Source organism: Pseudorca crassidens, chromosome X, assembly GCF_039906515.1.
Source record: "Pseudorca crassidens isolate mPseCra1 chromosome X, mPseCra1.hap1, whole genome shotgun sequence".
Taxonomy (NCBI): Eukaryota; Metazoa; Chordata; class Mammalia; order Artiodactyla; family Delphinidae; genus Pseudorca; species Pseudorca crassidens.
The window spans coordinates 98,120,905-98,136,747 of record NC_090317.1 but is presented as its reverse complement, the minus strand read 5'-3'; the positions used below and the strand labels follow the sequence as shown (position 1 = coordinate 98,136,747).

Here is a 15,843-nt window from a genome sequence, read left to right as displayed (position 1 = left end):
GAGGCTTTTGCAGTTCTAATGCTCTGCTGTCCGCCCGGCACCATTACGCTCGCAGCCGCTTCTCGGCCGCCGCGCGCGTCTCTTTCCCTTTTGTTTTCGGGGTCTATAGAAAACGTTTGCTTTTGTCCCGAGCTCTCGTTAAACCAAACTTGTGGTGGCAACGGAAGGCGGTGCGGGCGGGGAGGGGCCCGGGGATTTTGGCAGCAGCCGACCAGAGCGTGGTGGAAACTTCTCTCGCTGGGTTCCCCGCCACCCCGCCTTCCCCCCCCTCCCCTCCCCTCCCCTCTTACACACAGGCGAGTCGGCCTACCAACGCTTCCCCCCTTCTCCCCCTGAGAGGCCTCAGCGCTCCAGGAAGGAGGTCTGGGCTAGAGGGACTGTGACCAGGGGTGAAGAGCCTAGGGTGCGTGTCCGTGGGCCCCGAGTTTTTGGCACTCGGTGACCTCGCTCCTTGAAGTCTTGACTTGCCTCTCCCTCCCTTTGGTCATTCGGGGCTTTGTATCAGCCGATGGAGAAGGAAGGGGAGGGAAGAGAAGAAAGTGGTTCGCGTGTGTGGTTTTTATATTAAGGGTTTGTTGGAATCTCTCACCTTCAACTGTATAGCCTCTTTTATAGGATCTATGGAGAGAAGGGGGAAGGTGGGCCCCACGGGGGAAAGGGTCAGGAACCTAGGCCTGGGAGCTGGATCTTACTCTACCGGTCGGCTCAGCTACAGCCCGGTCCGCAAGCGGGGTGGGGGGACATTGCAGAGAGGGGAACGCACAGGAGGGCCGGGTCCCTCGATCCAGGAGACGCCAAACCTCCCTCCCCCGGTCGAGAGCGCAGGTCCCCCTGGCGCGCTCCCCAGCCCAGAGCGCACGCCGTGGCTCCGCACCGGAGCTGCTCAGGCGGCAATTTTTTAAGCCTGCAATTAAGCGAGGCGTCGCCGTGTCCTCTGCTAGTGTCGATCCTGTCAGTCGCACATGGCCTTGGTGCTCCGGTCCGAGGCCCCGCGATTAGTCACAGGCTCGCTTCGCTCCTTCCCTAATCCGCCTCTGCAGGCAGCCTGGGGACGCGGCCGACTTGGCGGCGCTGGCAGGGAGCCACTGCGCGCGGGGCGGGCCGCCTGGCCAGTACCAGCCCCGCTGTGCCCGAGTCGGCGCGGGTCCCGGGGTGCGGGCTTGGGACTCCCTCCTCCCTTCACAGCCCCCAGGCTGGGGCGGCAGCGCCCCTCCTCCTCTCGCCCCACTCCCGGGCCTGCGAGATCTATTTGTGTGGTGTCATTTGCATAAAAATAGGACAAGTGTTTCAGTGCGTTCGAACGCGGGAGGCGAAATTCTTATTGATGTGTCTGTGTGGAGCCCTCGGTTGTCGGAGCGGTTTGATTTAGGGTGTTTGTGTTGCCTTCTGCGAGGAATGAGAGGAAATCCTGCGCAACGCCTTCGGCGGCCCAGCCCCCACAGAGCATCCCCCTCTGCACGGCCCAGAACGGTCCACCGCCTGGACCCCGGCGCGCCGAGTCCACAGCGAGCAGGCTGAGGGCCAGGCGGGCGACCCATTATGACTCATAAAACTGGGCGGCCTAATCACCAGCTGCCAACCCGTTTACGTGTGGCGCTTCCCAATGTTCCCTTCGCCCGGCCCGGGCCTCCAGCAGGTTCGCCCCGGACACGGCTAGAGCCGCTCGGTGGGGGCTAATCAAGTGGTCGCTCGTTCCCGTCAGCAGCGCGGCTTCCCTTCCCGGGCGACCCCCGCGCTCCCGGCCTTTGCGCTGCTCGCCAGCAACTCCTCAGCTTGGACAAATAGCTGGGAGGGCGCCGGCCGCGCGGAGCCAGTAAATCAATCATTAACTCCCCGGCGAGGCCTGGCCAGGGGAGGGAGCGGCGGCCAGAACCGAGTCAGCGGGGCGAGAGCGAGGCCCCCACCCCGGGTTGGGAGCCGTCCACGCGCCAGCAGACAGGGTGCGTGAAAGTGGGTCCCCCCGGGGCCTCCAGGTCCCCTCCAGAAGCCTCCGCCTGCCGGGCCTTTCAAGCCCGCACCTCGCCTCGCCAGTCAGGTCGGGTTACTGTGCGGCCCCCGGGCAGGCTAGAACATTAACGAGCCGCCCCGGGCCTCGCGGCCTGCTCTCCCCAGGAGAGCCTGCCGCGCTTGGGCAAGCTCTTCGGATCCGGTCGGGCTCCTCCAGACACTGGCTTGCCAAACCAAACCGATCGCCCCCGTGTCGACTAGTCTCCCAGCGGCACCCTCCCCACGGAGCCCACCGTGGGGCGGCACGCAGGGGGTTAAAAGCTCCAGTTCGCCCTGGCTCCTCCGCGGCGCTGAGGAAACGCTGATCAAAGTGCTTACGGGGAAGGAAACACACACGCACACTTGGGCCTGGGTCGAAGAAGAGCGACCGGAGGGACGGCTCGGGAGCCGCCTGCCTCGACCCGCTTCCCACACTCCCGGGAACGCGACGGCGGCGGCGGCCCGCGCGATTCTCTCCGCGGAGCTCGGCGCGGCGGGGCCGGGAGGCCGGCGGGGAGGGGGATGGAACGAGGGGGAGGGAGGCGAGCCCGGGCTGCGCGCCAAGAGGCCCAGAGCCGCAGATTAGTCACCGCTCGGCTGGGCGCTCACGGGTGCGCCCGGGAACCGGGAGGGCAGGCGTCGGCCCCGCTCCGCCGGGCTCCCGGGGGCTCGGCGCCGCGGCGCGGGTGCCCCCGCCCCCACCCCTGCGCGCGCCCGGCGCGGCTGGATGAACTCTCGGGGGCTCGCGCTGCGGAGATCCACTTGTCAGTTCAAGGGCAGGACAGAAACTCTGCAAGCAGAGTCTTGCGAACAGGAAATTTCTCATTGACAAGGTGCTGCCCCTCCCCCACGCCCGGCTTCAAAACAAAACAAAAACCCGGCGCGAGCGGTCAATGCACCCAGCCCGGGCCCTCCGTGGTCTGCGCCCCTCCACCGCCTCGGCGACCCCCGCGGCTCGGCCCCGGTCCGGGGAGCGGAGAGCTCGCCGAGCCCCGGGCCCCAAGCTCAGGCGGCCGCCAACAAACAGGCCCGGCGGGCAGGTTGGGCTTGGGTCCCGCCGAGGGCGCCCAGCTGCCACCCTCCGGGGCCCTGGCAGGGTCGGGCGGGGGCGCAGGGCCCGGGAGGTTCCGCACCTTCTCGGGTTATGAACCTGGCGGAGCGGCTTTGCGGAGCTGGAGGCCGCCAGGTCAGCGGCTCCCCGGAGGCGTGGGGGCGGGGAGGCCGCGCGGCGCCGCCGACTCGGCGAATCCCGCTGCGGGGATCCGGGAGGGCGGCGAGCTCGGCCTGGCAAAGTTCTTGTAGAAACTCCATGTTTAGAAACTCCAGCGGCGTCGCGGGAGGAGGGGGCGAAGAGGGCGCGCGGGGCACGCGGGGGCGGCCGGCACCCGCCTTGCACTCCCGGGGAGGGGGCCCGGGCCCCCAGGCCAAGGCGAAGTCTGGAGGGCGGGGACGGCCGGGTTCCCGGCCCGTTCTTTTGTGTCTGCCCCTCTCTTTTCTCCACACTCTAAAGGAGATATTTAAACCCGTTTCATTTATTGAATTCAGCCAGGAGAGGAAGGCTGCCTTTTTAGGGACCCTGATATTCAGGGTAATTTCGTATTTGACATATGTAAATACTTAGTACTCTCAGGTAAGGTCAAATTATTTATCATCTTAATTTATATTTCAATAGGCCTACAATTTAGAGGCGCGAAATGCCTCCTTATGAATCATTATGGTCTATTAGGGGAAGTAATGTATAAACAGCACTATTTGGGAGGGAATCACTTATGTTGACATTTAAATGGCTCTTCAATAGTTAAAAAAAAAGAGAGAGACATTCGAGTGTCTTTGATTAAATATACAATTTACACGACCATCAGCAAAGCCATCAGGAATATAAATTCTTCTTGGGATTTTTATTTATTTCCTTTCTTCCTTTCTTCCTCCCTTCCTTCCTTCCTTCCTTCCTTCCTTCCTTCCTTCCTTTCTTTCCTTTCCTTTCCTTTCCTTTTCTTTCAGCCTTCCAGGGCGTGCATGTCATTTAATCCCTATAGGAAAATCCACACATTCCAGGCAAAATATCATTCTCCTCTCCTCCAGCTAATGGTTTATCAAAAACCCAGGGAATCACCGGAAGTGGGAGCAAATTCCACCAGCAGGCACCCAGTGGGATGTTTATAGACCTTTATACCTCAGTAACAGAATCAACCACTTTCTAACAATATCACAACCGATTTGTGAAACATTGTAGCTTCCCTGCTGGAGTGGAACCTTCCTGAAGGCCTGTGTCCATTCATGCAACCTTCTGTTCCCACAGCACTCAGCACAGGGCCTCGTACCATTTTAAGTCATCCTCCTACACCTGCTAAAATATCACTGGCAGAGGCTCTTCCTGACTGCCTCCCTCCCCCACCCCCGTGCACTCTTTATTGAATTACTCTGTTGTATTCATTCCCTTGAAGCGTCTTCCATCTTTAGAATGCCCTTCTTTAGCCCCACATCTCCTTCCCCGGCTCCCTATTTATCCGTTCCCCTGCACAGCTGTAGTTCTCAAAAGAGGTGTCTACGTCCATTAGTATTTCCATTTCCTTACCTTGTGTGCCCTCTAAAACTCAGCTCGTTTTGAAGTTATTCGAAGATATTGGGATAAATTACAGCTTTGTTTGTAACAGCATCATATTAGAAACAACCTAAATGTCCAGCAATGACATTGATGGTTCATGCATACAAGGGAACATTCTGTACCTCTTTAAAAAATAAAAATTTGCTCTGCACTATTGATAGGGAACGACCCCCAAGGTCTATTGTTAGGGGAAAACCATAACGTGCAGAATGGGTGTGTATAGTACGTTACAATCTGAGTACCTCACCGTTTAGGGGATACAGACACATATCTGTCGGTACATTAAACATCTTCAACACTGCTGGGGAAGATTAAACATCTTCAACACCCTCACCACCCCTTTCTTTATTTTCAGAAATGGGAACACACTGCACAAGGTGTTCCCTACCTCACCTATAAAACTTATTGCTTCATCTTACAGATCATTTTCTATAGCAGCACTTGGAGATGGGCTCTGGCTGTGCCAAGGCCTGTGGAATTTCACTGTATAGATGCCTCATTTATCACACTCTTCAACCCACACTCTTCAACCTCCACCCTCCCTAGCTGTTCTGCAGAAAGGGCTCAAGATCACCTGCCACTTCCTTGTTGCTGGAGGGCGGGGATGCAGGGGGTGGGGGTCAAGCCTTCCTTGGCCTTGGAAGCACTCAACACCCCTGACCACTCCCCACTTGAACTGCTCTTGGCTTCCCAGATACCACACACACATGGTTTGCATCCTACCTCTGAGTCTCTTTCAGTCTCTTTCTGGACTCTTCTCTATGCTATACTAGTTGCCTTGGGCCTGGGTCCTTCCTTCTCTCCCCCCTGCCCCAATCTCATCCAGGCTCATGGCTTTAAATACCACCTACTTGCTGATGACCTGATAACCCTTCAATTTGTTTTTCCAGTTCCAGACCCCCATATCAAACGGCAGACCTGACATCTCAATTTGGCCATCTATGACCAGCTTCATGATAACAATAGTGAACATTTGCAGAGTGCTGGCAACCCTCTTCGAAGGACTTCCTAGAAATTAATGATTAATCCTTACAACTACCCTCTGAGGCAGGTAGAATTATTATCCACATTTTACGGATGAGGAAACTAAGGCAGAGAGGTCACAGAACATTCCCAAAGTCACTGGGAAAATGGTGGAGCTAAGATTCAAACTCAGTCAGCCGTAGAGTCCACATTCTTTGTCACCCTGCTTCATAGCCTACCTAAAATTGAATTTTTAAAAAAACCAATTAATCTACAAATATTTTGGGGTATTTACTACATGTCAGGCCCTGCAACAGGTCCTGGGGAAAGAGTGGCAAGCAGGACAAACTGTCCCTTAAAAAAGAGACCTGCTCGTCCCTTGGGACCTGCCCTTTGTCCCAATTCCCTTCCCTATGGCAGAAAATGTCTCAGCCACTTCAGTGCTTAAAGCATAATCTTGGGGGTGGGAGGGAAGGGGTCATTCTAGACCTGTCTCCTTCATCTCCCACCTCGCCTTCCTCCAGTCTGATGGCAAGCCTAACCGATTCTACTTCCAAGTGTTCTATCCAGTCAACCTACTTCTTCCCATTCTCCCAAATCCACCTTGGCCAGGGCACCATCTTCTTGCCTGGGTTAGCACACAGGATTACTAGTCCCACTGTTCTCTGTGCTGCCACTCTCACCCTCCCCCAACCCATCCTCCACATGGCAGCTACAAAGTCTTTTGAGAAAAAAAAAAGCATGTCACATGTCACTACCCCACTAGTTCCCACTGTACTTGGAACAAAACCCAAACTCCTTAACAAGGCTTCCAGATCCCTGCCACCTCATGGCTTGCCACTGTCTGCCTCACCCTCTGAGGGCCAGCACATATGGCCCCTGTTGTTAATAGGCTCTGAGCATTCCTCCCTGGGCTGTCATCTCCCCAACAAGACTGTACGCTCTGTAAGGACAGGGTGCGCCATCACTGTGTACTAAGTTTGCATCAATATCCCGGAATGAACACGTACAAACATACTGTTCTCATAATGTTGTTTGCGGCACATTGGTGGCACAACGCCTGGCACATATAAATGCTTCAAAATACACTTCATTTAATTTTTACTTTTGGCCTCACCACGCGGCACGTGAAATCTTAGTTCCCCGACCAGGGATCGAACCCGTGCCCCCTGCGGTAGAAGTGCAGAGTCCTAAACACTGGACCACCAGGGGATTCCGCCCCCCCAAATACTTGATAAACAGTAAATGAGTCAGTGAATGCTTCATACGTTTTTGCTAACTGTAATCAATATTCTATATCATGGCCAGAGAAGAAACCAAATTCAAGAGAGCAAAACAAGGGACTTCCCTGGCCTTCCAGTGATTAAGACTCCACCCTTCTAATGTAGGGGGCACGGGTTTGAGCCCTGGTCGGGGAACTAAGATCCCACATGAATCACTTTTTTTGGTGCAGCTGGCCAAAAAAAAAATACACAAATAAATAAATTTTTTTTTTTTTAAAAAAAGAGAGAGTAAGGTAATTACGGGCATGTGCTTCAGGAAAAGCTGGGTGTCCGGGCTTGCAGGGAGTAGCTCTGTAGTTCTGGTGAGGATCGAGACCTAAGAAATTAGGAGAGTAAAGCATGAGGGCAGAGGAGCCATTATCGCCTGGGGAGGCTCATGGGAGCATGGGATGCAAGTATACAGGCGTTTGTCAGAGGAGCCAGGGTTCCTGGGTGTGCACGCTGAGGGCGGGCCTTGGACGTTCCTATCCTTGCTAAGTGCCACAGAATATCGGCCCCAGGAGGTGAGAGAGGGACGTCCTAGCCAAGAAGAGCAAGACAGAGCCCAAAACTCCTTAGAGTATTTTGCCTGTTGCCAACCACTTGGTCCTTACTTGGTGGCAAAAGACTGAGACCACCCTTCTTCTCCAGACCCTTAGAAACCAGAAGAGTGGGTTCTGGTCACAGGTGACCTTGGGCAATTGGAGTTCTTCTCTCAATCCCATGCCGCCGTTTGACTTTGAACAGTAACTATGGCATTAGGATGCATTTGATAGCAAAGCAAGTCTTTTTGAAGGATGAATAATTCCTCCATGATAAAAATAGCTACTGTTTATTGAGGGCCTTCGCTCTTTTCAGTTACTTTATTAGGTAGATTCCCAAGTTACCTCACCAAAGCCCCCAAAATAACCCTATGGGTTAAGTATTATGATTCACATTATACAGCTAAGGAGACGGAAGCTCACAATCGCCCTCCCCAAATATATAGCTAATCTAACTGAGTCTGGCGATGCGGATTCTACCTGACTCCAAACCTGGGCTCTTTCCAGTAGAGTAATTGTTTGTCTCCCACGCATATGCACTGTTCCCCCAAACCTTAAACTATTTCTGGGATCAGATCCTACATAGCTTCTCCAGTCCTGTCCCTCTGGGGTCGTCTTGACAACTCGCCAACTGGAGTAAATATCATAAAAGGAGTTTGTTTCTTTCTGGGATCAGCAGGTCTTGGTTGATGTGCTGTGTTCACCATGGGAACCTAAGAATTTATCATCTGTGTGAAGAGTTGCCTTCCTCTCAGGTAAGCTTTGAAAAAGTGAAGGGCCAAGTTCAAGGGAAGGACTTCCTCCCCAGAACAAGTAGATTGTCTAGCTCTGTTTGCAAAGTGTCTGCACCTCCACCAGTACTAAATTATGGCTCAGCGTTCGGTGAGATTATAAACCACCTTGCCCTTTCAGACTTCTGGGCAACGTTTTTCCCAGCTTTGGGCTTTGATAAAGATTACTCTGCTCTTACCATGGGGAGAGCTAAAGCAGGGAAGAGAGGATATTGGGAGAACCCACGACACAGCCCCTCTGAAGTTCTTGAATTTAGGGAGGAGGAGGGCCACTAGCCCTTTTCAGCTCTTAGGAGAACAATAGCTAGGATTTGTTAAGGGCTCACTATCCACCAGGCACAGTTCTAAACACTTTATATGCATTACTAATCTCATTCCACATATGGGCAAACTACCCCATCATAAAGGTACTATTATTATCCCCATTTCACAGATGAGGAAACTGAGGCTTAGAGGATAATTAACTTGCCTGCTTGCCTGGACACTCATTGCCTGATTCCTAGAGCCAGAACTTTGATCCATGCAGTCTTTCCAACTCTCCAGGCACCTGTGGTCAACGTCGTTACTCTGCCAATTCCACAGGCGCATCATAATTGGGTGCTTCCTTTGGATGTAAAGGAAATGGCCTTCACTGCATGCTGGCATGCCAACGATGCCCTCTGAGGACATGACGACAGTGAATTTGTCCCAAAGGTCTCTCTGAGATGCCTCTCGTGTTCTGTCGCTTTCCAAGATGCAGCCTGTTCAGGGTAAGCAGAAGCTCTGGGATGACCCCCGTGACGGAGTGTGGTCACATCCCCGCCCTGGTCTCTTTGACAAAGCATGCTGGCCAGTCGGCGGATGCCCTCACCAGTTCAATGCCAGTGGTTGCGCCGGGACCTTCCTGCCCTATTTGCTGGCACAGGGAGCGTGCAGGAGGGAAGATCGATCTCCAAGATAATTCAGGTTCTGTCTTTCTTCAAACCAGCCTCTGTCCTCTGCTCTAGCTCCGCCGACAATGATTAATGCGCCACTGACTATTTCCTTTCTTCGGCTTCTCCCTGGCTTTGGGGTTTATTTCACAGCCTTTGCCAGAGTTTCTCCTCAGCAGAGAGTAAATACTTGGAGATTGGAGCACAGCCCTTGGTGTTACTCAGAAAGCGTCCCAGGCAGCAGGTGGCACGGGGCCATCCCTGGAGTAGGTGATGCCACTGTTTAGGGTTCAGTGCTAACCCACCACCTCCACCAATGAAAGCCTAATCTTTTAATTATTCTGAAAATACCCAAACTAAGGATGGCAGGGAAGGCAATTAATAGGATTCATACGGTCTAGTCCTCATTTGTAATTATATATTATTATTTTTCTCCCTACTTTGTTCCAATAATGATTTAAGGCTGCTTCCAAAAATACACAAAACCCAGCAAAGATAAATAGAGTGGGACGTGAATTATAATGTCATGCCCACTCACAACCTCTGTGCTCCGTTCCACATATAGAACTGAATTCATAACGCCTTTCAAAAAGGAGGTAATTGGGACTTCCATGGTGGGGCAGTAGTTAAGAATTCGCCTGCCAATGCAGGGGACACGGGTTCGAGCCCTGGTCCGGGAAGATCCCACATGCCGCAGAGCAAGTAAGCCCGTGCGGCACAACTACCAAGCCTGCGCTCTAGAGCCCACGAGCCACAGCTACTGAGCCCACATGCCACAACTACTGAGCCCCCGTGCCGCAACTACTAAAGCCCACGTGCCTAGAGCCCGTGCTCTGCAGTGAGAAGCCACTGTAATGAGAAGCCCACGCACCGCAACAAAGAGTAGCCCCGCTCGCTGCAACTAGAGGAAGCCCGCGTGCAGCAACGAAGACCCAACGCAGCCAAAAATAAATACATTTATAAAAAAAGAAAAATGAGGTAATTCTGCTGTTTTGGTGGCAACACTAGGTTCTTTGAAAAGCAAGGGGGTGGTACACAGTAATGAAAGGACCGGGGAGGGCACAAGAGATCCCATTTCTAATGCTGATTCCCTCGGTGTGTGACCTTGGGCAAGTCACTCACCCTCTCTGGACTTTAGATTCTAAAATCCTCAAATGTCTCTGCCCATCTCTGAGGCCTCCCCGCCACCATCATCACCATCACGCAGGTGGAAGCCAGTACTGCCCATCTAGCATGAGGCCCCCTAGGAATTACTATTAGAGAAATGGGTTCCCAGGAATACCTCTCTCCATCTCTCTCTCTCTCTCTCTCTCTCTCTCTCTCTCTCTCTCATAAACACACACACACACACACACACACAGAGAAAAATCTTCCCGGACACTGGAACAATGGAACTTGAATGGTCTCTTCCCCTAAGGCAAGAACCCTTTCTAATCTTTAGCTAAAGAGACACTTCTGGGATCAGGGTAGCATGGAGAATGTCCTTCTGAGAGGCAGGGGTCTCTCCCTCCCTCAGGTGTGAGCTGCTTTCCTTCCTCCTCCTACAGTTCAAGACCCTCTTAGAACTCGGCCGACTCTCCAGATGCAGTCTCAACTGCCTTCACTCCCTCCTAACCCCATTTTTCATTTGTTTATCAATTCCGGCACCTAACACCACCGGCCTCAAGGCCGCCAGGGAGACTGATTTTAAAATGCAGGCCCGCCTCAAAGCACGCTCTCGATAGGATTCCATTTACCTCAGGTTTTAAAGTGGGCAAAGCCAATCTAAAGTGTCAAAAGTCAGCCTAGGGGTGACCTTGGAGGAAGGGGGACAACGGAGAGGGGCATGCCCCCTGGGAGGGGGCACAACAGGGAGCTCGGGGTGGGGGGCCTGGGAATACGCTGCGTCTTGACCTGGGTGCTGGCTACGCGGGTGTGCCCAGCTTGTAACGATTCTCCAAGCTATACATTTAGGATTTAGATAATTTTCTGTCTGTGTGCTGCACTTCAATAGAATGTTAACAAAATAAAAAATATAACATAAATGTATACATAACATACATATAACATAAATGTATACATAAATGTATAGCTTGGAGAATCATACTAATATGATCCCCGCAAGCCGCGGGGACGCGGCCAAAAAGAAAAAAAATACAATAAATAAAACAATACGCAAACGAACTGGGGAAGGAGAAGGCTTATAATTGCATGCGAGCTCTTGGGCAGGAGAGCCGGCTGCAGGAGAGCGAGGGACACTCTGGGTGGAGTCGGGGTGGGGAGGCAGGGCAGTGAGGTTTTTCTAGAGACAGCCAGGAAGCACGGTTTAAAATCACGGGAACAGAAGCGAACTTTCTGCTCCATGATAGAAGCAAGTCGTTGAGAGCAGTGCACCAGGTGGATGGGCCAGGCTCAGGGGGAGGACTCACAGCACCCTGCCCACGGCCCAGGATACCAGCGCAAGAGCAGCAAGTACACAGCGTTAGCGGTTGGCCAGGCCCCCTGATCCGGCCTTTCCTGCCATCCTCCTCGCCTCCGCGGACCCAGACAGGTGAGCCTTTCCCCCACTGGTGCCCATGAATGTTCCCCTCCGGGAACCCCTTTCTCCCTTCTTTCCTCTAACCCTGCTTCTTCTCCCTGGTTCCCACACACCACCTGGTCATGACACCCAGTTATGGCCAGAAAGCAGTCCAGGGACCGGGGAGACACCTCTGAGCTCTCTGACCACCCCACTCCTCCAGCCTGACCCATCACCAAATCCTGTTTTCTGTCCTCTTGGCAGCTCTAGGAGTCATCCATTCCCTCTGCATCCAGCGCCTGCCTAGCACAATCTCTTGCCTGAGACCTGGCAATGACCTCCTAACTGGCCCCCTTCGTCCGCTCCTGCCCCTCTGCCGTCCATTTCCAGCACAGCAGCCAACAGCAACGACCATACCTGCAAATCTCGACTGCTACTGGGTACCAGGTGCCCTTCCAGACACTCAGCACATCCTGGGGCGCAAAATGGGTGCCTGTCCTTGAGGTGCTTGTATTCCAGCAGGAGAGAGACGGATGATAAACAATAAAGGTAACGGGTCTTAAAATTGCCTTGGACAGTAGACAGATACACACCAAGGAAAGACAGGTGGGAGCAGGTGAGGGCCAGCAGGAGGGCAGGGGGTCGGGAGAAGGGTTCAGGATTCAGGGGTGGTCAGGGGAACCCTCTTTGAGAAGGTGAGAGGTGAGCAAAGACTCGAAGGAGGTGAGGGAGCCCAGAGGATTTCTGGAGGAAGAGAGTTGCAGGCAGAGGCATAGCCAGTGCAAAGGACCTGTGGCGGGAGGGTGCCTGCGGTGTGTAAGGAACAAGCAGGATTCCAGTGTGGCCAGAGTGTAAAGCAGGAGGATGGATCAGAGAGGTAATAAGGGGCACAGCGCCCTGGAGCCAGAGCAATGGTACCCCTACAGCTCTCACTACTGAGATGAAGGTGAAAACCCTCAGTCAGCTCACCAGGCCCTACCCTTCAGACCTTTGCTCTCAGCTTCTGTTTCCAGCCCCTTCCCACATCCGGGCCATCCCAGGAGACTGCCCGGATCCGTCTTCCCTCCACCCCACTTTCCTAGTCATTTGGAGCTCTATCTAAACAGCATTGCCTCTAAGACACATTCCCCCGAGCCAGGTTAGTCCCCCAGCTTCACCCTCTCAAACCACCTGGTCCTTAGCCTTACACCGCAGGCCTCACCATTTCGCAGCAATCTATCTTTAAGTCTATAATTAGTTCATTTGGTTCATCGCCATCTCTGACGGGTGTTTACTGTATACCAGGCACTGTCCTGGGCGCCAGGGCACCGTGGAGAACAAGATTGACAGGGTCCCGTGCTAAGGGAGACGGACCATAAACACAAAGCAAATAGAGAAGATAACTTCGGATGATGATATGAGCTGCAAAGATGAAACAGGGCAGCGTGGCTGCGAAGGGCGGGGATGACCAGGGAGGCCTCATCCCGGGCATGGCTTCTGAGCTGAGAGGGGACCCGCTGTCTGAGGATACGGGGAAAAAGAGCTCCAGGCAGCTGAAGGGTAAGTGCGCAGGTCCTGAAGTACGACTGCCCCTGAGCTATTTGAGCAAGTGAACGACGACGGCCTGTGTGGCTGGAGCCGAAGGGGCTCGCCTCTCCAGCTAGAAAGGCGGTCCCACAAGACCCAGGACCCCTGTGTTTCCTCTGTGTCTGCACCCACGGTGCCTGCCCACAGCTGCCACTCACCACATTTGTTGGATGAAGGAGTAGAAATTTCATTTCTGCACCTCCTTCCATCCCACTTTATCCCTGAACTCTTCCCAGTCGTCTCCAGACCTCCAAGAACACTTCCTCCCCTAAGCCGAAACCTCAGAACCTTTGCTTGAGATCCTTGGACGGTCAGCTTGGGGCCGGGCAACCCCTTGAAATAGTGCAAAAATGGTGGCCTTGGTGCCCGTGTCCATTTTTCCGGGGGCGCACGCATCAAAGTCCGGAAGGTCTGAGACCTGACCTTTCAAAACCTTTATGAAACAGTGACCCGAATCCCTGGCTTTGCAGATGTGGGAACTGGGGTGTAGAGGACGGACCGTGTATCCCGGGCTCCCCATCAGGCCGCCTGCTGCTAGGCCACGAGACCCACCTGATGTGGCTTCAGGAAGCCGGTGTGGGTGCTCTCTGACACTTGCAGCCTCACGGACGCGTGTGAGGTGCCTTGCCGCCGGCCCCTTCTGTTTGGTTGTCCTCGCTTTAACCTGTAACGCGCTCTAAGTCCCTTGTGGCTGACGTCCTTCCTCCTGGGATTACGCATTCCTTGGGGGCAGGATGGGCTTCTTGGATTTTTTTTAAAATGTCACTTAACCTGACTCTTTACTTCTGCGTCTACACACTTCCAACTGAGGGACCCCACGAGCACCGGCTGCCCAGTCAGCTCCCTCCTCCCACGCCTGAAGGACCACGGAAGCCGCCACGTGGGGCTTTCACTGGCTTGTGGTCGGGCCTGTGGCTGGATATTCTTAGCAGCCTTCAGCCGTTCATCCCGAGAATCTCAACTCCCCTGCCACCAGGGCTTAGATCGCTCACCGCCAGGGCCAAGATGTTCTCTGTTTCCAAGCAGACAACTCAGAGTGAAGCGAAGCGTGCTTGGTTCAAAGGCCCACAGCCCAGCGTCACACAGCCAGTGGCTGCGCGCTGCCGCCTGGGCCTGCCGAGCAGCCAGACTGTTGGGAGAACGCGTTCTGACTTAGCAGGAACCGCGCGGCGCAGCAGGGGCTCTTGGCCACAGCAGGGCGGTTAGTGTGGCTGACCTCTTTCCCGGGCCCTGGGGCAACTCGGAGGCCAGGGAGTCTCAGATACTGGCTGACCTTCCTTTCTACAGGTCGAAGGCATCCACTGTGGGTCAAGAGGCAATTCTTTTTGGTCGTTTCTTACCATTATTATTTTTTTAATTTTAATTTTATATTGGAGTATAGTTGACTTACAATGTTTTGTTAGTTTCAGGGGTACAGCAAAGTGATTCAGTTATACATGTACATATATCTGTTCTTTTTCATATTCTTTTTCCATATAGGTTATTACAGAGTGTTGAGTAGAGTTCCCTGTGCTACACAGTAGGCCCTTGTTGGGTATCTACCTTATATATAGTAGTGTGTATATGTTAATCCCCAACTCCTAATTTATCCCTCTCCCCACCCTTACCCCCCGGTAACCAGAAGTTTGTTTTTGAAGTCTGTGAGTCTGTTTCTGTTTTGTAAATAAGTTCAGTTGTATCATTTTTTTAGATTCCACATATAAGTGATCTCCTATGATATTTGTCTTTCTCTTTCTGACTTCACTTAGTATGATAATCTCTAGGTCCATCCATGTAAGCAGCAACTTTAAAAAAAAAAAGGAGGGGCTTCCCTGGTGGCGCAGTGGTTGAGAGTCCGCCTGCCGATGCAGGGGACACGGGTTCGTGCCCCGGTCCGGGAAGATCCCACATGCCGCGGAGCGGCTGGGCCCGTGAGCCATGGCCGCTGAGCCTGCGCGTCCGGAGCCTGTGCTCCGCAACGGGAGAGGCCACAACAGTGAGAGGCCCGCGTACCGCCAAAAAAAAAAAAAAAAAAAAAAAAAAGGGGGGGGGGGTCCTGGGGATCAGAAATCCCCGTTGTGGCTTTTTCCTGAAATCCTTGGGTGAATTCCCCTTCTGGATGAACCTGTTTCTCGCACCCTGGAGGGTACCTCACACCTGGCCTGCCACCAAGCTGTGTGTGCAGTGGCAGGGGTGGGGATGCGGGTGGGTGGTCACTGTGGGCGGGAGGGCAGTGTGGTCAGTAGGGACGCTACAGTCAGTTAATCGCATTTTGGGGGTGAAGGTTTCTGCACATTCACCGTTCCGTCAATTAACAATGGTGTTCAGAGGCAGAGCTCGTCGGGCCGCCCCGCAGAGCTGCGGCTCTGGCAGTGGGTGTTGGCTTTGTCAGCCTTTTCTGCTGGGCTGCTACCAACACCGCATCCCTGAGCTGCGCTGTGTGCCCATCAGGACTGCAAATAATACGGCCCTTGACCTCTCCCAACTCCGCACCTTTTCTTCTTGTTTTCTTCCACACTTTCTCATTTCTCTTGGGGTGGCTGGACCTACAGCTGTGTCTTACTTTCCTGCATTTGTCTGGCTCCGGGGGAGAGAGAGAGAGAGAGAGAGAGAGAGAGAGAGAGTGTGTGTGTGTGTGTGTGTGTGTGTGTGTGTGTGTAAGGGGGTTCTGGGGGGAGCAGAAATGTTTCCTCTCTCCCGGCATCACCGTTCCACCAATCCACAGCAGATAAAAGTCAGGT

At 53.7% G+C, this 15,843-nt stretch overlaps 1 protein-coding gene and 1 long non-coding RNA gene across 5 annotated transcripts in view; one reads left to right on the top strand and one right to left on the bottom strand.

Annotated features, from left to right (window-relative positions):
* The window catches only part of BCOR (BCL6 corepressor), a 116,333-nt gene that overhangs the window by 54,687 nt on the left and 45,803 nt on the right, over positions 1-15,843 (bottom strand). The window lies entirely within an intron of this gene.
* On the top strand, positions 2,589-14,831 carry LOC137216839 (uncharacterized). 2 transcript variants are annotated; one of them, XR_010939869.1, is made up of 5 exons: positions 2,589-2,819; positions 8,038-8,113; positions 8,583-8,898; positions 11,409-11,590; positions 11,822-14,831. It is a non-coding gene; the product is annotated as an uncharacterized lncRNA (long non-coding RNA). The 2 variants fall into 2 exon arrangements; XR_010939868.1 differs by lacking the exons at positions 11,409-11,590; positions 11,822-14,831 and having other exon boundaries at positions 8,583-10,361.